The sequence below is a fragment of the Symphalangus syndactylus genome, chromosome 21 (genome assembly GCF_028878055.3).
Source record: "Symphalangus syndactylus isolate Jambi chromosome 21, NHGRI_mSymSyn1-v2.1_pri, whole genome shotgun sequence".
Lineage (NCBI taxonomy): Eukaryota > Metazoa > Chordata > Mammalia > Primates > Hylobatidae > Symphalangus > Symphalangus syndactylus.
In genome coordinates, this window is record NC_072443.2 from 27,245,088 (window position 1) to 27,265,363 (window position 20,276).

Genomic DNA, 20,276 nt, shown 5'->3' on the forward strand with positions numbered 1-20,276 from the left:
AATATTAATTTATTTATTTCAGTGCATGTTTTCATCTGCAAAATGGCTGCCAATTGTTACAGAAAATAATTTTCTAAACTACTATATAAATTTTCAACTAAGAATAAAAATCATACATTGGGGGAAGTCTTTTGAACATTTCTTATTTATTCAATATTTTAGAACATTCTGGAATATATCAAAATGTGTGAGAGAAAATTCAAAGACAAAATTGCAGAATCCATTAAAATAAAGTGTAAATCACAGTTTGTAATTGTACTCAGGGATTTGAAAGAAATTTTTCTCCTTGTCTTCTCTTCTTAATTCACATTATTTGAAAGTTCCTTCCATTCCTTAGTAGCTAAACTCTGGGAAGATAAAAAAGAAATGAGTGTTGTCATTGTTCTAATAAAGTATGTGTGACACTTTGGGTCCATCCTTGTAATGGTGGACACTGATGATCATTATGGGACAATATGCTGTGAGTGAGCAATACTATGGTGAGAATATTTATCTGCATGCATGTTTTGTGTGTGTGTGTGTGTGTGTGTGTGTGTGTGTGTGTGTGTATGATGGAAGCACTGTAGCAAATCTCCACTAATCAAACTCATCACATCATTTTCTTCCTACCATATCTATGAGTGGTATCCTCACATCTTTTCTGACTTCTTTTCATTGCATCATATATTTCCTTAGATGTTCTGTGCTTCGGGATGTCCTTCAGTTTCTTCATTTTCTCATACTTTTGAAAGCAAAAGATTTGTAATATCCTCAGTATTGTGCCTCTAGACCTGGTAGACAGATTAAGTCCTATGAAAAGTTTCTCTATTCTTGACATAACTGGGAAAAAAGGCTTTGTATATAAAATAAAAGAATATATAGAGATTTAAAATTGAAAGTAAAATGTAAATCACCAAATACATGAATATCCACAGCTCTTTATTCTGTTCATTTACTCTGTCATTTTATTTTTTGAGCTTGTAGCATGTGCCAATGGTCAGATGAGAATCTAACACAGTCTCTTTCACAGAGAAGTCATAGGCTGGATGACAGACTCAAAACCAGCAAGCTATGAGAGTGCAAAGACCTATATGCTGAAAGGGCTGTTCAAGTTCAAGGAAAAGAGTAACTAGATGAAAAGAATAAGTTGTTTCTAAAAATTAAATCAAAATTTTAGTTAAGAATACTGTGATTATTTCTTGTTGCATAATTTTCTTAGCGGCTCTGAAAGAAACAAAAAAAGTACATTTTTTATAGAGACATTGAATGCTAAATTTAGTCCAGTTGCTTTTGTTTAACTGCTCAATTCACATCTTATAAGTGTCAAATACTTTATAGACAATACTGAAAATATAATATTTAAGTACATACTTTTTCTTTCAATGCATTTTTCACACTTTAAAAGTGTGAAAGAATCTAGAAATTGTAATTTGAGTTATCTTGTTACTTTATGCCTAGCATAACTCAAGAACTAATGAGTAAAAATTAATAATGTTTATAATCAAGTCTCAATGTTTTAATATTTAACATTCAAATTAGAATAGATAAAAGGTAAAAAAATCTTTTCTAATATTTATATTTATTCACTCTTCTCATAGCTCAAGTGTGCACAAACACACATATTTTACTCTATCCAGTTTACCTTAGCTCACAGGTAACATTTCAGTTAAGCATGCTGAGATTAATCTTGTTTCTTTTTTTTTTTCCCAGACTTCCATGATGACACTTTTGCTTCCAATCTTTTGTATGCTTTCTTAAGGAAAACAAAAACCGTATCTGGTGTCTTATGCCTAGAAATGGAGTGTTGCATGCAGTAGCGAGCTGAATTCAGATTTCTGAACAAAAGATTTGTGATTGGACTTGCTTCTTCTTTATGGACTCTACCTTGGTTTGAGTGCTTTGTTCAATTTGGGATTATAAAAGCCTGAAAGTAATCACAAGGTGAGTTTCAATCAATTGAATTTATGATATGTGTGAAGGATAATTTGCTGACAGTTTTAAATTGTAAGCACTTCTTTCCATTGTAAATACAGCCAAATTGCCTTGTTTTCCTCATAAGAGATTTAGCATCTTGAAACAAAGATTTGCTATCAAACATGCTCTCCAGCAAACATCTGCTTCCTGTCTCTAAAGCCCTGAGACAGGTGAAATAGAACTTTGGTTATATAAGCTTTGTTTTAAAGCCTTGGCGATGGAGAACTTATTCATTACATTTGTTTCAGTAAAAGAATAAATATTCTTCTTAAAAAGTAAAAAATAAAAATATAAAAAGTAAAAACATCAGACTTGTTTTTAAATATATATGTCTATTTGGAGTACAGAATCTGGCCCAATATTAAACTGATACTACATAAATCTAAACAACATGGTATTAAAATATAAGTTGTTCTCATTTTCAAGCTGCTTGAATATTTGTGTTCAAGAGATTCACTAGGTATATATGCATAAAAATATGACCACATATTATCAAAGTTATAAATGTATAGAGAATCTCTTCTCTGCAGGGCTCTGTGAGCTATGAATATGCATTCACTTGTCGATATTTATAGAATTATGGAATGTTAATTGAAAATGCTATGCCAAAAACAGCATATAAACTAACTAACCTGACAACGTACACAAAGTCACCAGTGACCCGGTAAATGCCTTGACATATCATTAGATTAAAAAACATTCAAGATGTGAAAATATTAACTTTAGGAAAGGATGTGGAGCAAATTGGAAGTTTTATGAATTGCTGGTGAGAGTATAAATTGTTACAACCACTTTAGAAAACTACTTGACATTTTCTAGTAAAGATGAAGCTACATGTATAGCTAATCGACCCCTAATCATATACCTTAGAGTAGCTCTGTCAAATAGGAATATGATTCAATCCTGATATGTGCATTTAAATTTCCTGATAACTACAATTTAAATTTACTATAACCTCATTTAAAAAATAGATGCTACGGGCTGGGCGCAGTGGCTCACGTCTGTAATCTCAGCACTTTGGCATGCTGAGGCGGGTGAATCACAAGGTCAGGAGTTCAAGACCAGCCTGGCCAAGATGGTGAAACCCCATCTCTACTAAAAATACAAAAATTGCCGGGCATCGTGGCCGGTGCCTGTAATCCCAGCTACTGGGGAGGCTGAGGCAGATAACTGCTTGTACTCAGGAGGCAGAGGTTGCAGTGAACCGAGATAGCGCCACTGCACTCCAGCCTGGGCGACAGAGCAAGACTCTGTCTCAAAAAAAAAAAAAAAAAAGATACAAAGTTTAATAATGTATTAGATTTAACTCATATCTAAAATATTATTTCAACCTGTAATCATTATGAAAGTGTTTATATTACATTATTTTCTGTACTGTCTTCAAAATCCAGTGTGTATTTTATGCTTAGAACACATGTCGATTGGAACAACAATATCCAAGTGTCTACTGCACTGGACATGCAGCCTTGGAAACTCTTTCATTTGTGTATCAGGAAGCATGCACAAGAATGTTCCGAGTGACATTGCTTTTAATAGTCTATATGGGTCAAAGCTGAATTAGTGTAACTGTGCCCTTACCAGTAGCCCTGTAGAGAGAATTTGAACGAGAAAGCTACATACGATAGTATTAGAAGTGTTGAAAGCCCTCCAAAACAAATGAGAACAATGATTCAACTGAGAGATAAGCAAGAGCAGTAAACAGATACGTCTTTTGGAGCTCGTGGAATAAAAGAAGAATATGGTACTCTTTATGATGAAATCCAAACTCCTTAGGATTACCTATAGAACTTTTAATGATCTGGCCCCCATATGTCTTTTCATTTTCAAGTCCAAAATATTCCTTACGTCCTCCATATGTCCCAATCATATCAACATACATGCAATTCCCAGAATATGTTCTTTTGGGCTTTTATTTCACACCTGTGTGTCATTGCATATATAGTACAGTTGCTTGAAATGATCTCCACACACCTCCTGATCACATTCTGCTTTCTCGTATTTCAGGCAGATATAAAATTTTTCAGTAAGAAAACTTCCTATCTTCTCCTCACCTCCCACTTGTGTTGGATTACCCACACTTCTATACAACCATAGCACCCCCTAAGCATACTCTAATTTATACACTTCTTATGTCTCTTTGTTACACTGGTTTTAATTGTCAGCTTTTCCTCCACTGTAACATGTTTGAGAGTAGGTATTTCTGTAATTGCTCTATCACCAGTTACTGGTACATAGTAGGTACTTAGGAATTAACAACTGAGATGTTAAAAAAAATATTGTAACACAAACATACTTTAGAATTAAAATGATTTGGATTACATACGCTTTCCAAAATTATATTAGTTTTAACTATTGAGACTGTTTGTAATGCCAGATTAGCCAAAACAGAGACAAAGTATAGTGATAATTATATCTAAAAATGAACCCTCCCCACTAATTTAGAAAAATATGAATTATTATTTTTACATTTATGTATTTATTTATTTTTGAGATAGAGTTTCGCTCTTGTTGCCCAGGCTAGTGTGAAATAGCGCAATCTCAGCTCAACACAACTTCCGCTTCCCAGGTTCAAGCGATTCTCCTGCCTCAGCCTCCCGAGTAGCTGGGATTACAGGCATGCACCACCACGGCTGGCTAATTTTGTATTTTTAGTAGAGACGGGATTTCTCCACGTTGGTCAGGCTGGTCTCGAACTCCCAACCTCAAGTGATTCACTTGCCTCAGCCTCCCAAAATGCTGGGATTACAAGCATAAGCCACGACGCCTGGCCATTTTTTTAATATTTATAACTGCATAATTTCTCATGGTTTGTGAAGTAGAAATAATGTATGAAAAGGGAAAATATAAAGTTTTTTTGCATAGCAGATAAATAATAGAGAATATTAAAATATTCTTGCAGCTTTGACAACTATCCATAAAAAAGATATGATAAATTTTATTTTCTTAAATAGTAAGAGGTTGCATTTGTTTTTGAAACTTTCTTTTAACTTTGTGTTTCCTGTGTTATGTAAAAATAATTTCTACTAGGAGCTACTTATATCTTTTATTCAATTTGGGGTGTGGAGGAAACTTTTACATAACTAACTTGGCAAGGTAGTGTGACTAATGTGAAACTTTCAGATTAAACCTGAAAACTGATTGGGTTTCTCTTCCTGAATTCAGTCTAAAAGAAAGGCCAAATATTTATAAAAGGAGCACAGAATATGGGGACAAATATATTATATCTATTTTAGTGTCATAATGCATTTAGGGATCTTTGAAGTTCTTTTTTTTGCTTCCATATTTAGAACAAGAGGAAAAAAGGTATTAATTCTTACCAGAAATATGTTATGAACATCAACAAAGCTAGTGTGTATATTTTCTCTGGCTAAGATTATTGATGTCTGATTTTTTTGAATGAAAACCAGGGTTATTTTTCTAATAGATATCACTTTTAAAAACTAAGAAAGAGAAGCCATTTGGAAATAAAGTCTTTGTAGTATATGTGATGTGTATGTGTGAATGTATGTGTGTGTGTGTGTGCCCGTGGTGAGAGTTTCATACAGATGGATCAGTTCAATTCTAACATATCTTAAAATTCTGATTTGGGGACCACAGAGGATAATATGCATTAACATAGCAAAGGCATACATAGACAGTCAGCTGTTATCTCATCATTTTCACAAAAATTATTTGTTTAACTTGATAACTCCCTTTCAAAGGGGGCAGATTTAAAATATTTGTTTCATCTTTTCTTATTTTCTATTGGCTATTTGGATAAAAAATATTGCATGGTTTTTAACACTTTTATTCGCTTTGCTTTAAAGGTACTTATTCTGTTTAGTATAGCAATGTTTTAAGTACATATATTGTCTAACAAGAATGAAGACTTTTAAAGAGCGTACATGATTTTAAGGGGAAATGCGTTCTGACTAATACCGAGTATCTAGAAATATCCCTCTCTAAATAAGATGTGTTGAATTTTTTTTTTTGACATTCTCTATCTTTTCCTTCTTGCCCATTTTAGAGATAATTGTTAAGCACTTTTGTTTTTCCTGAAGTTATTCTGAGGATGGTAGAGCGTGCCTTTTTTGTGGCTGGATAGAATCACTTACCACTTTTCATAGCGAGAATCCCTGCAGGAGACTTACAGCACCACATGCCCCAGGAGGCAGCTGGGGATCTATTTAGGAGGGATACCATGAAAATCTGTTATCTCCATTGGTTTTTTTGTGTGTGAAATGTAATTATTCTGCACTTCAAATTTTGTTAGTTTGATTTGTGTAACTGAAATTTCTATATTCCTAAATATCTAGTATTTTAAATCATTAAAGTAAATTTTATGTGATTATACATAAGTTTTGCTTAGTTTTCTAGGTGACTAAGATATTGTTCTAGAAAGTGTTTGCAAAAATATCTAGTTCCCAAATTTTATGTGAATTATGTAGAAATGTACGTGTATAGATGGCCAAGGTCACGTCTTGCAAATATTTTTCTACTAATGTTAATTTACTTTATCTCAAAATTCTATAAATTGCATGAAACAGAAATATATGCCATCTGATACAAATTTTTTGTGTGGGATAGTTTTTTGAGAAGCAAGATGCAAGGAGTTGAATTTATGAAAACATTCTATTTTAGGAAGAAAAAATGAAAAATATAATGACACAAATTATTTTTTAATAACTGGTCATGTATTTAAAATAATTGGTAAATTAAGCCAGCCCTAGGTTTTTATAAAATGTACTATTGTGTGCTGTCAGTTTGCCCATTTTCGTCAATTTTAATGCATATCAAAATAATGAGAACCCCTTGTAAAAAATATATATATATTTCTAAAAGCTTATTAATGTTTCATTTGAGACTGCCCCTGTTCCCGAGAAAAAGTCTGTAGTGAATGAACTTGGTTATGAGAAGTCAACTACTGCTATTAACTATCATTATGTAAGATAAAATAGGCATTTGATAACGACCTACAACTAAGAGTATTATGCATATAGTACAATTAATGATACTACCTGTACGTAAAAAGAGTGAGCAAAATCTTATAAAATTAATTAGAGAAATAATTAAAAATGTACATTTAAGAAAGTTTCATCTTATTAGCATAAAACATTTCAACAAATTTAACTAAAATATAATTTGTACTTAGAGGATTTAGCCCCTGACTAAAATGCTCGTATATTCCCCCATGATTTTTGCCATATTTTACTTTTAATTAAAGCTGAGAAACAGACAAGATATCTTGAAAGATTTTGTTGTTCTTTTATGCTACATCAGATTTCTTGTTCATTTATATTGGTAAAGATGGACCAGTGGCAAAAATAAATAAATGAAAATAAAAAGCCACAGAAAATTATTTTCTCCTTGGAAAGAGAGCTTACAGCAGGAGAAAAATCTTCTCTATACATTTCATGGTAATTCAGTACTGCAGCTCTAAGAATTTTTCTTTATTTCCAATTTAGAAAACTAGTTGTAACACCTTTTAGTGGATTTTCGAATTTAGTTTTGGTTTGAGGTCTAGCGGTCCTGCCGCAGGGGTTATTCAGGGATGCACCGAGAAGTAGTGAGAAGAATGATGAAAGAAAGACACAGAAAAGCGGGATTAGGAGGGACCGTTCCCTGATAGGGAAACGACGACCCAAGCTCTGGTTTATTCAGTGCTTTTATACATGCCAGGGGTTAACAGTCCAGACGATAACTATTTTTGTCTTCCTTTGATGCGGCCTCCGCAGTCTGTCCTGTGCTAACCATTAACTATGAGAAGCCATTCACAGCGCTTCACTGATCTGGTAAGAACAGGAAGCTACCCATAACAGGATCTTCAGCAGTCAGGTCTTTGCCATGACACCTACTTCCCTGTCTGCAGGCTTTGCCAATGCATGGGAATGTGAATTTGGCTCTCCACATTGAGGTACCAGGGTATTCTTAACTCCCATTAGAAAAAAACATCTGTGTCATGTTGATTTGACTATCAAAGGATTCCAACAATTCCATAGCCATAAGCATCATTTATATTTTTACGAAAAAAAATATTACATTTGGCTTCCAGATAAGAAAATGGCTCATTGAAAATGTTGCCAACACCAGAGCCAACTGGATCTAATATAATTCATATTTTCTGCTTGACTACTAAGCGAGGTTAATATTTATTTATTTATGCATTCATTCATTTTTTTTTTGTTTTCTTTTTTGTTTTTGAGACAGAGTCTTGCTCTGTTGCCCAGACTAAAGTGCAGTGGTGCTATCTCGGCTCACTGCAACCTCTGCCTCCCAGGTTCAAGCGATTCTCCTGCATCAGCCTCCCAAGTAACTGGAATTGCAGGTGTGTGCCACCACACCTGACTTTTTTTTTTTTTTTTTTTTGTATTTTCAGTAGAGACATGGTTTCACCGTGTGGGACAGGCTGGACTTGAACTCCTGACCTTAAGTGATCTAGCTGCTTCGGCCTCTCAAAGTGCTGGGATTACAAATGTCAGCTGGCAAAAGTTAATATTTTATATTATTTGTATAATATTTTAATAATATTTTATATAAAACTTTATATAATTTTACATAATATTGTATATTACACAATATATAATATGATATTTTTATAATGTATGGAATTAAAAAGTCTAAGTTCCCTTGTAGTGTTCACACTGACTCTTGTATAATAAATGAAAATAGTACCATTGGTAGATTATTAGTACATATTGTGATTTACTATGTGTTGGGGAATGTGAATTAACTTTGGTTTATTCTTGTAAGAATAAAGCAAGACAATATTTCAAATATAATCCATACTAATACATTTGTAATCATTATTTTTCTGTTATTCCACAGTTCTATCAGATACATACATTGCTTTGACTCTTATATTCGATAAAAGATGGAAAAGAAAGATGCTTTTATTACTTTCTAAAAGCTTCTTAGAAAAATTTTAATTATTCCTTAGGTAGATTTTAACATATTTATGTAATAGGAGTCCAATTATAATGTCTAAACATCTATGAGTTTATAAAATATTTAAAAAATTCTGTGACCTAGAAAAAGAGTTTAGAAATTATGCTGAGAATCTTATTAAATATGACAAAAAGAAAGGAAAGACTTTTGATATTTCTGTAGGTCAAAAAGCAAATCATTTTAGCTTAACATCATTTTTGTTAACGTTTCATTTTACTATTAAAAACTAATTACTTTGGTATATATTTCAAATACTGTTTTGCTACATGAAAACATTAAACAGTTTTAAGGCATGAAATCAGGTGAATGAAATTAAATATAAAATGCAGCTAAATACAAAATGCAGCTGTGTGCTTCTTGAAAACAATCTAACTCATCAGGTACCCAAGCACAAACAGATTTATTGGCAAGATGGAAAGAAGGGGAAAAACAATAGCTGAGTGAATATAAAACATCAGATAAGCTGTGGGATTATATATTGCATCATATAAACCTTCTGGACTGTGTCTCGAGGCAAAATATATCTTTGTTGTCAGTTCTGCTGGTACCAACCTGCAGAATTTGGAAAGTTATCCCAAAATTTAAAATCGAAGAAATAATTAAATTACAGAAAGTAAACATGCTGCCCAACAGAAGTAGGCTAATTTTAAAAGCACACTTCACTATCATTATATTTAAATAAGGTTCTTGATCACTTGATCTGACCCTGCATGGTGCATAGCAACTGCAATTGCACAATATATTTGAATGAGGATTATTATAATTTACTAAGAGGTGCTGCAGGGGATTAGAAAACTTGGAAGGCCAGCACTGTACTTCCATAAGAGACATCTCTGCCAGATAATTAACCTTGCTGTTTGTTTAGCATTCGCCGAATGCTTCATTAATGATTCAGTCAATTATCTAGTGGTAATGACCGCTGCAGAAGGTAGAATTGCTTAATTAAAATTATTTAGACCAAGGAGGAACTTTGATTGGGCCATGCATATTAGAAAGGCTTGATTAATCTCGATGAGATACACAACTCATTTAAAGCCTTACTTTATTATCTGAAAATCCCAAATTCATTCTTTTTTCAATCAAAAATAAAATATAATATTTTTCCTTTGCCAATTACATTAAAAAATTAGACAGCAGCAAGGGAGTAGATGAAAGTCAGCCTCCTTAGTTAGAATTTTACTGTAAAAGGTTTGAAGAATAAAAATAGAATATATTTTATTTCATAAGATTCAATTGATATAAATTAGGAAATCATTATTGCCTGAAGGAATGGTGTCCCTGGGTAGGCAAACTTGGCACTTTATGAACATACCAGTTACAAGATGTAAATACATTTAATCTTCAATTTTCTTCATATCCACAGGTTAATTCTCTAGTCCTTTCTTCACGTGCGTTTGAACATGACCATCTAATTTTAGAATTGGCCAGTTGACATTGTTTACGTATAAATCAGAATGCAATGGTATTCTTTGTACATGAGTCAGAATTCTGGATAGAACAAATCTATTCCCTTTTAGCACCAATATCAGCTCTACCATGTCTAGTTGTCTTTACTTGAGTAAAGAGCTATTTTTTGAATGAAGATACACTTCATTGTTTTGCCTCAAGTCTAGCTGTAACAAGATCAAAGAATAGTATTGCATCTTCCCGGCTTCTCGGCATAAAATTTCAAAAGGAGCAGTCAAGTAAGAATTGATTGTGTTTTTTTCTTTTCTTGTTTTTATTTGTTTTTCTTTTCTTTGGTCAAAGAAGGGATTGTTATTTATTGGTTTTATGTATGGTGCTTCATTTTTTTTTTTTTTTTTTTTTTTTTTTTTTTTTTTTTTTTTGAGACGGAGTCTTCGTCTGTCACCCAGGCTGGAGTGCAGTGGCGCAATCTCGGCTCACTGCAAGCTCCGCCTCCCAGGTTCACGCCATTCTCCTGCCTCAGCCTCTCCGAGTAGCTGGGACTACAAGGCGCCCGCCACCACGCCCGGCTAATTTTTTTTTTTTTTTTGTATTTTTAGTAGAGACGGGGTTTCACCGTGGTCTCGATCTCCTGACCTCGTGATCCGCCCGCCTCGGCCTCCCAAAGTGCTGGGATTACAAGCGTGAGCCACCGCGCCCGGCCGGTGCTTCATTTTAAAGCTCTCCAAAACTTCGAGAAGGTGCTGATAACTGCATATATTTCCCAATAATTACATTTGATGAATAAAAATGTTCCCAATTATGCCATAGATATATTAGGTATTCTGAACCTAAATATAATTTAGGAAATTACTCCTCAAAGGCAATGAAATAACATCTCAGCAATTATTAGATATTATGCAGATTCCCCTGAAACACTTCCCTCCCTGTGAAGCCCAAAAGTTCAACTGGCATTTCAACTGGTACTATGGAAATATTTACAACATTAAATAATTATATCATTTCAGATATAAATAAGAACATAAAGTGAGCTAACCCTTCAACAAGAAATTTTCATTGTTTTTACCACAGACTCTAGGTAATTACTCTTACTTGGTAAATTATTCTTACTTGGAAATATGCACAATGGAAATTCAAGGAAACATAGTGAGAGAAAAACACTGTATAGAAAGTTTCTGCTTGTAGAGATAGTCATAGGCAGACTGTTTTTCCTCTATAACCAGTAATGAAATAGCACTCTTACATGCTATAATAACAACAAAAAACAATAACAACAACCAACGAACAAACAAAAAACATAAATTTAAGTCAAATTTGATGAAGAGTGCATTCATCAACATTTGGTAGAATCACATATTAGCTTTTACTTTAAAATTGTATATGATTATGTTTTCTAACAATGCAATACTATCGTTAAAATAACAAGATGACTGGAATATTTTATGGATACTTTTTAAGTGTCCATGAAAACAAATTAGTTCAAAATTGCTCTTAGAATATACTATATAATTCCATGGAAGCATTAACGGAATTTAGAAAATGTTTAGTATTCAATAATAATACAGTACACATCAAAATTTGAGAGGTCAAGCTGAAGCAGCATTTGTAAATAAATTTTCTGCCCTTTATGTTTGTAAAGTAGAAAGGGCTAATATTAATGGCTGGACATCCAAACACAGAGATTAGAAAGACAACTGAGAAAATTAACAGAAACTGCATAGTATAGAAAATAGGATAAGTGTGGAAATTCATACAATAGAAAAAAATGCTGTAATAAAAGATTACGAAAGTTATTAAAAACACTAATAACACTAACTTCTAGAAGACACTTGATTAATATAATGAGACAGAAAAATAAGAAAAGCAATAGTAAAAGTCAGAGAAACTGTAAATAAACAGTTTACATATAAGAAAATATAAAATATAAAAATATTATATTAAAGAGGCAATTTCATAGAGAATTATACCTAAATCACATGCACAACAAATTGTAAAAGGAAATATGTACATCTGAGTGATAAAACTCTTTTCACAAATGATCTATTTGTACATACAGAAAATGAACAATATAAAATAGCTTTCATTCAACTACATTTGATTTTCAAAACTTAAAATGGCAAATTAACGATTGAACTTAATTGAGAAAATCTATACATCAAAATATTAAAAAGTAAAAATTAGCTGGGGCTTAAAATAATTTTGTTTCCATAGACTATTTACACAAGACATACTTAGAAAAAATAATTTTTTCAGTGCTAAGCAGTAAAAACTGTGAGCTGTCAATAAGTAAAAATTAGAGAATGTTGCATAGAACCTTTAATAAGAAAGCTAAGACTTTCTTTAAAGATATACGCAAAAAACACAAATAAAAATATATCTTATACTTGTGAAAATTACATACTATAAGTATGCTTATACATCTCAAGTTAATCTTTGCCTTTAGTTTAACCCAATAAAGTTTAATGGGTTTCCACAAATAAATTAACAAGCTGATCCTAAAACTTTAGTGGAACGGAAAGCAAAAAAGTTAAGAATTCTTCCTATACTAGTAACAAGTCATATACACCTATTTTATAATAGTGTGGAATATGCACAATAATAGATAAATTGTATAATGGAACAAAACAGAGATTCCAGCAATAAGCCCAAGCATATATAATATCCTGGTTTTGAGCTAAGTTATATCCTAAATTATTGGAGGAAAATACTCATTTAAGGATTCTGAGACTATTGTATTCCCATGTTAAAACGTAATATTGATCCCCTACTTAATACCATAAGCAAAACTGATTTCAGGTGAATTAAAGATAAATGCTAAAAGAAAGGCCTTGAAACATTTCAGATAAAATAAAATAGTTTCAAGTACAGAGAAATAGATAGAGGCAGGAGCCAGAGACATTCTAGGCAGAAAGAGGCAGGTCCCTGGCGAAACTCCACCTTCAAGCAGAAAAGCCTGAAACTGCCGTCCAAGGTGAGAACTTCTATCCCTGTTTGCCCACTCTTTCCCAATTGGTTCTTTTTGGATAATGTCTTTTTACCAATGGAATGTTGCCTTTTCCAAAACTACCTACAGCCCGGCCCGCCCCGATTCTCTGCCTATGAAGACCCTAGACTCAGACGGTAGAGAGAGAGAGAAGGCTTGACGGGAGAGAGGTGACTTGACTTCAGAGAGAGAGCTGGACTTTGGAAGAGAGACAGCTTAACTTCTGAGAGACAACTTGACTTCCAAGAAGAGCCAGCTGGAGATGGCTGGACAACAGGGGAAGATTACCTTCCTGTCCCTTCCCCTCTCCAGCACCTTTCTGCTGAGAGCCTTTCCATCACTTAAAATTCCCAGCCTTTAAGTGTCCAGGCGACCTCATACTTCTTGGACTTTGGACAAGAGCTCGGGACCCACCGAGTGTGGGTACCCAAAAAAGGCTGTCACACTGCCCCTCTGCCCTTGCTGGCAGAGGGCAGCCACCCCACATGAGGAGGCAGGGGGCCCACTAAGCTGATAACACGCTGCCCACGGACGGCAGAGCTAAGGGAGCATTGTAACATACCCTCAGGGTTTCAGAGGTCGCAGGCACCCCAACCTGGGCGTTACCGCGGAGCCCGCACGGAGCTTGCTCCTGCCAGCGCCCAGAGTGGTGGACTGGATCCCACACTTGCTCACTCAATGCTCCCACCGAAAGGGTTTGAGAGCAGCGGGTGGAGTAAATGGGGCACCGCCGTCGCAAGTCCGGCAAAGGGGTCGAGAGAAATCCTGCATCAAAATTAATATATACAATTTAAGACGGAAAGATAAGAGAGTGATAACAAAACAGAAATACTCTTTATAATAAAAAGATTATAAAATGTGAAAAATAAGGCATAGACTGGAGAAAGTATTTGGAACTCACAACTGACAAAATTATTACTATTCAAAATGTATGAAAATCACCTGGAAACTAAGTATTAAAAGATGAACAGTCAGAAAGAAAAAAAAAAGAAAGAAAATATGCCTGAAGGTCATGAACCAATGGGCAATAAACACTTGAAAAATGCTTGATTTTCCAGAGCAATGAAAATTAAAACATTCATGCAATACCATTTCCAAGTCACCCATTGACCAAACATTAAAGTCCACTAATACTAAGTTGGTGATTTAGTAGGGAAATAAAATTTCCATATATTTCCCTAATAGAGTTATATAACCACTTTGGGAATCCTTCAATAATATCAGTCAGCTCTGAAGATAAATAAATTTTAGGTCAGAAGTTTCCACTTGTAGACATATGGCCTAGGGACTCTCATGCACGTCTGCAGATATGTATGATTAAATTTACAGAAACATTGTTTATAAAAGAAAAAGAAATGACAAAAATCTGAAATGTCCCTAAGCAAATGGATTTCTGTAAAGCAGTTAAAAAGATCTATCAACATGGATTTACCTCATGAACATAATGTGATTTTTAAAGGAAGCTACATACATTTGGCATGATTCCATTTAAACAAGGTATTAACTGTGAAAATGCTATATATTGATTATTCATGCAAACTGTAACATCATGCAAAATGTAACAATATGCATGATAATTATAAACATCTCATTTAAGCAAGTGATTATATCTCCACACGATTAAAAATGGATTAGGAATGAATATACTCACAAATTTCATTCAATTGTTAACACAGTACTTTTTGAAAGAATCTAAGGTAACCATCAGAAGTGAAAATATTTGACTTAGCTGATAGTTGCTTATGTAGATAATCATTTTATTATCTATTCCTTCACTATTCTTTTCATTATTTTGTTAATAAAATGTTTTAAGTGACATTTCATGCTTTCTTATATGTAGTTATCTTGATCTTTAATAAAAAATGCTGTTTCTCTTTCCTTCATCCACTGAATCACTGAATAAAAGTGCTAGCCAAAAAAAAAGATGTACACACACCCACATAAATCTCATCATTTGTAAGCCAATCTACTTGTGCTGGGGTTTAAAGTCTGATCTATTGGAATTATTTGCATGAACAACTAAGACAACTCTGATAATGATAAATAAATTGTGTGTGAATGGAATGAATGAAAAGCACTACTCATAAAGGACAAAACTTTCTGTCGGCACCATCCTTCAGCATTAAGCATTTAGTAGTTAAATATCTTTCACAAATGACTAGGTAATTAGAGATAATCTTAATCTAGGTCTGCTTTAGGAGTTCAATATTATAAACTTTATTTTCTCCGAAACACTGTTTCTAAATATATACATATAATTAAAATATTAACAAAGGTTTATTTATATATTTTCAAGCCTAACACCCAAGACTTCTACAGTCTGGTTCAATTTGAGTTTGGGCCATAATACTGATAGACACACTCTAAAATGCCATAATCTTGAATGTTGAAATCCTGAAAGATCAAAATCCCAGCAGTCTGAATTCTAAGAATCATCATCTTGAAAGATCAAAATCCTGAAAATATAATTTGAAAAAAAAATTTAAATATTATCTCTCTTTGTGTTTTTGAAAGTGTATTTACTTGAGAAACATATAAATACATAGCAGAACCTTTCATAGGTCATTTTACACAAAAATTAGATGACAATAACATATACATTTTTGCAAGCATAAACACTTAGGTACACTAATGACAGTTGCACCAGTTTAACCATTATGAGCGATGAATTATATTCATGAAAAGCCAAAAAGTGAAATGTATAAATGCATATCATCATGGTTGATGATTGTGTGTACCCAGTTTTATAACAACGGTTACCTGAAAATCATGAAAAAACATATAATTCTTTTGGCAAAACATTTAAAAACCACAATGGGTCACATATGCGTATATAATTGCCCAAAAAAATAGAGAACTCTAAAAGTTTTGCCTTTAACGATTGCAAATGTAAAAAAAAAATAAATCCTCTCTTCATTTATTGAGGAATTTCAACATCTTTATCTACAAACACAATGCTTACACACAAAGCTGACACTGTGTTAGTGCACTTTTGTGGAGTTAAATGTGCACAAAACACGTAAAGCAAATTATAACACTCTAAAAGTCTTTACACAATGTATACCTCCAGTATTGGAAATGATGCAAACATGAAATACATAGCATAGTGAATTGGTACTATGTCTGAAGGACCAGAAGTTGTATATGATTGAATAATTTGGCAGAGAAAATTTCTTACATTTTTTTTTCTGCATGTTCACTTCCATGATGTTTAAAACACTTGCAGCACTTCTAAGTCCTGGAGTCCAAAACTCGGCAAGCTTGGAGTTCTTATATGCAAGGTGGCAAAAGAGAAGCCTGTCCTAGCTCTCAAAATATACTAATCTGCCTTCTGTATTTGTTCTCTCTGGGCCTTGGCCAATTGAATGGTGCCTGCCAAGATTGAGGGCAGATATTGCCCCCTAGTCTACTCAGACTCACACACTAATCTCCTTTGAAAGTCCCATTACAAACATACCCCAACCAATGCTTTCCCAGGATTCTAGGCATTCTTTAATTCAGTCAAATTGACTCCTAAAGTCCACAAGTACACCTCCTGCCAACTTGGCATCCATATGTAGCTCCTTAAACCATAATTAATTTCCAATAGAGACACTGAGGTAACATTTGAACACTTTTTCATATGCTTGTTGACTGCATGTATGTCCACTTTGGAAAAGTGTCTGTTCATGTCCTTTGCCCACTATTTAATGGGGTTGTTTGTTTTTTGCTTGTAAATTTATTCCTTACAGATTCTGGATATTAGACCTTTGTCAGATGCATAGTTTGCAAATATTTTCTCACATTCTGTAGATTGTCTGTTTGCATTGTTGCTAGTTTATTTCGTTGCACAGAAGCTTTTTAGTTTAATTAGATCTTATTTGTTAATTTTTGCTTTTGTTGTGATTGCTTTTGGCATCTCCATCATGAAATCTTTTACAGTTCTTATGTCTAGAATGGTATCTCCTACATCACTAATCATTAGAGAATACAAATTAAAACCACAATGAGATATGTATTTAAAATCTCAAACATCTAAAATCCAGGAAAAAATAACAATTCCAAGATATTAAAACCCTGAATATTGAAATCCTGAAAGCCAAATTCTTGGGAAGGGATTTGTGTGTTTTTGGTTAGAAGCAAGAAAGTGGCATCATGTTAGGGGAAATTACTACCTTGTTTGTTTGTTTGTTTCTTTTAATTTTTATTTAAGGTTCAAGGGTACATGTGCAGGTTTGTTATAAATATAAACTCACATCATGAGGGTTTGCTGTACAGGTTATTTTGTCACCCAGGTACTAAGCACAGTACCGCAGTCAGAATGGCTACTGTTAAAAAGTCATAAATAACAGATGCTGGAGAGGTTGCAGGGAAAAGAGAAGACTTACACATTGCTGGTGGGAATGCGTAAAGCTGTGTGGTGATTCCTCGAAAAACTAAAAACAGAACTACCCTTCAGCCCAGCAATCTTATTAGTGGATATATACCCAAAGGAATATAAATAATTCTACCAAAAGACACATGCATGTGTATTTTTATTGCAGCACTATTCACTGTAGCAAAGACATGAGATCAACCTAAATGCCCATCAATAGTAGACTTTCTAAAGAAACCATGGAATACCATGCAGCCGTAAACAAGAATGAGATCTTCTCCTTTGCAGCAACATGATGGAGGCGAAGGCCATTAGCCTAAGCAAACTAATGCAGAAATGGAAAACCAAACACTGCATGTTCTCACTTATAAGTGGGAAAAACAGACCCAAAGAAGCAAACAACAGACCCTGGGGCTTACTTGAGGGTAGAGGAACAGAAAAAATACCTGTCAGGTACTGTGCTTAGTACCTGGGTGACGAAATAACCTGTACAACAAACCCTCATGATGCGAGTTTATCTTTATAACAAACCTGCACATGCACCCTGAACCTTAAATAAAACTTAAAAGAAAGAAAGAAAGAAACAAGGTAGTAATTTCCCATAACATGATGCAACTTTCTTGCTTCTAACCAAAAACACACTAATCCCTTCCCAAGAATTTGGCTTTCAGGATTTCAATATTCAGGGTTTTAATATCTTGGAATTGTTATTTTTTTCCTGGATTTTAGATGTTTGAGATTTTAAACACAAGAATTTTGATCTTTTAAGATTTCAACATTCAGGATTGTGTCTTTGAGTATTATTAACAACATCATCACACTCACCTCTGTAGACCTACTTCACTACTCAGGTATGTGGATTCTGGAACTATGATCCTGACCCCAAATTATTGGTCTATTATCTGTTAATTATGTGGTCTAAAGAAGTCAATCTGTCTGGGCTGCCATTTTTCTTATATATCTTTTGTGATTCTTACAGATGCATAAGGATGAACTGAAATGACATACTTGAAAATATCACACTGTGCATATTCCTTCAACAGTGTATCAATCTGGACTTAATCAGAAAAACAGAAACCACCTCAAGTAATTCCAAGAACAAATAAAATGCAGGATCCTACAGTGATGGAGAATTTGAGATGCTATAAGAGACAGAGTAGAAACCCAGAAATTTTCAACAGCATGAAGTCAACTTTACCCCTAGACCAGAGGGACAAAGGGAGGAGGTCATACTAAAGCATAAGGGCTGAGCTCTCCCCAAAAAAGCTAGATTCAATGCGGCGTGATCTATCTAGAAAGAGAGGAAACGCAGCCATTGCTGAGATACCTCTTGATATCAAGCGAGTAGTGAATAAATATCCTGGTATTTCCCTTTCTCACACTTTTCAATCTCTAACTAGTGCCACATGTTTTTAAAACAAGCAGGAAGCCAGACAACACAGTAGCCATAGAAACGATATAAGGAATCCATGTCCCCTTCCACCGCTTATTCGTCTGGGAAAAAGACAGGGAAGGAATGAATATGAGGACAAATAATACTGAAATTTACACAGTGTTATGGATTTGGGTTTAACACTACAAAGTATTAATGGGCATATACCATAATTACAGAAATGAAAAAAGATTGCTACTTTTCCTATAACCTGAAATATTTGAAAACATGACTTGTACCATAATAGAAAAAAAGATGAAGAACTCGTATGATAAATTCACAGAAAATGTTTATATGTGTGCATATATGTGTATGTGTGTATGTACATATATATATAAACAAAAGTTAAACATCCTTAAAACACATGACTATTCATAACAGCAATTAAATATTATAAAGAGATGTTGAATAAATTTATAACTTATTATCTTCCAAAGTGAAGAGATAAATAAAACATAATTTGTACATAATATACCTGCATTGTTTTTCTTTTTTACAGGTGATTTTAATGATTATAAAAAAAATGAAAATACAGTAAGTACAAAAATAAAAGTAAACATCCCATATAACCTTACATCGATAGGAAATTAGTATATTTCCTTCCAAATATGGTATATAACTGCAAATGTGGAAGAAAATATAAATAGCCTAATGTCTTCTGATGATGATGTGGATCATATTTTATCCACTTATGTAAAAAATTTTACCAACATTTAATATGCTTCAAATGCATAATTTTAATTACTGTATAATATTCAATTTTTTATATACACCAAAAGTTTTTTATCCATACCTGTATTATTAGACCCTAAAGTTTCTTTCAATTTATAGGTAGTATAAATAATATTGTGATAAAATAATTCTACAAAAATGCTTAAAACGACATTACAATTTTTTTTCAGATAAGCAAACTTTTAAGAAACAATAGTACTCACTCTTCATCAGCCTGAAAGAATGTTGCACTCTTGGACATATTGGGTGAATAAGTTGTTTTCTTTTGGATAATAAATTTTGTGTCATATTTCAAAAATCTTAGTATAATCACATTTTGACATAAAAATTATTTTTATTTACCTTAGGAAAATTATAATGTAAGAAATTAAAATTATAATGCAAAAAATTTTATTTTAGTAATAGTTATGAAAAGATAAAATGTATGATGTTAATTAGAATAGAATTAGAAAAATTAAATTATTTTATTTCCAAAAATGTTTAAATTTGTT

General features: G+C 33.3%; 1 long non-coding RNA gene across 2 annotated transcripts; it reads right to left on the reverse strand.

Annotated features, from left to right (window-relative positions):
• Positions 1–282: 282 nt before the first annotated feature.
• On the reverse strand, positions 283–10,253 carry LOC129471401 (uncharacterized). Of its 2 annotated transcripts, none has more exons than XR_008653574.2 (5): positions 10,190–10,253; positions 6,048–6,115; positions 1,622–1,903; positions 610–721; positions 283–347 (listed from the first exon to the last, which is right to left on the reverse strand). It is a non-coding gene; the product is annotated as an uncharacterized lncRNA (long non-coding RNA). The 2 variants fall into 2 exon arrangements; XR_010118558.1 differs by having other exon boundaries at positions 610–770.
• Between the last annotated feature and the right edge of the window lie 10,023 nt (positions 10,254–20,276).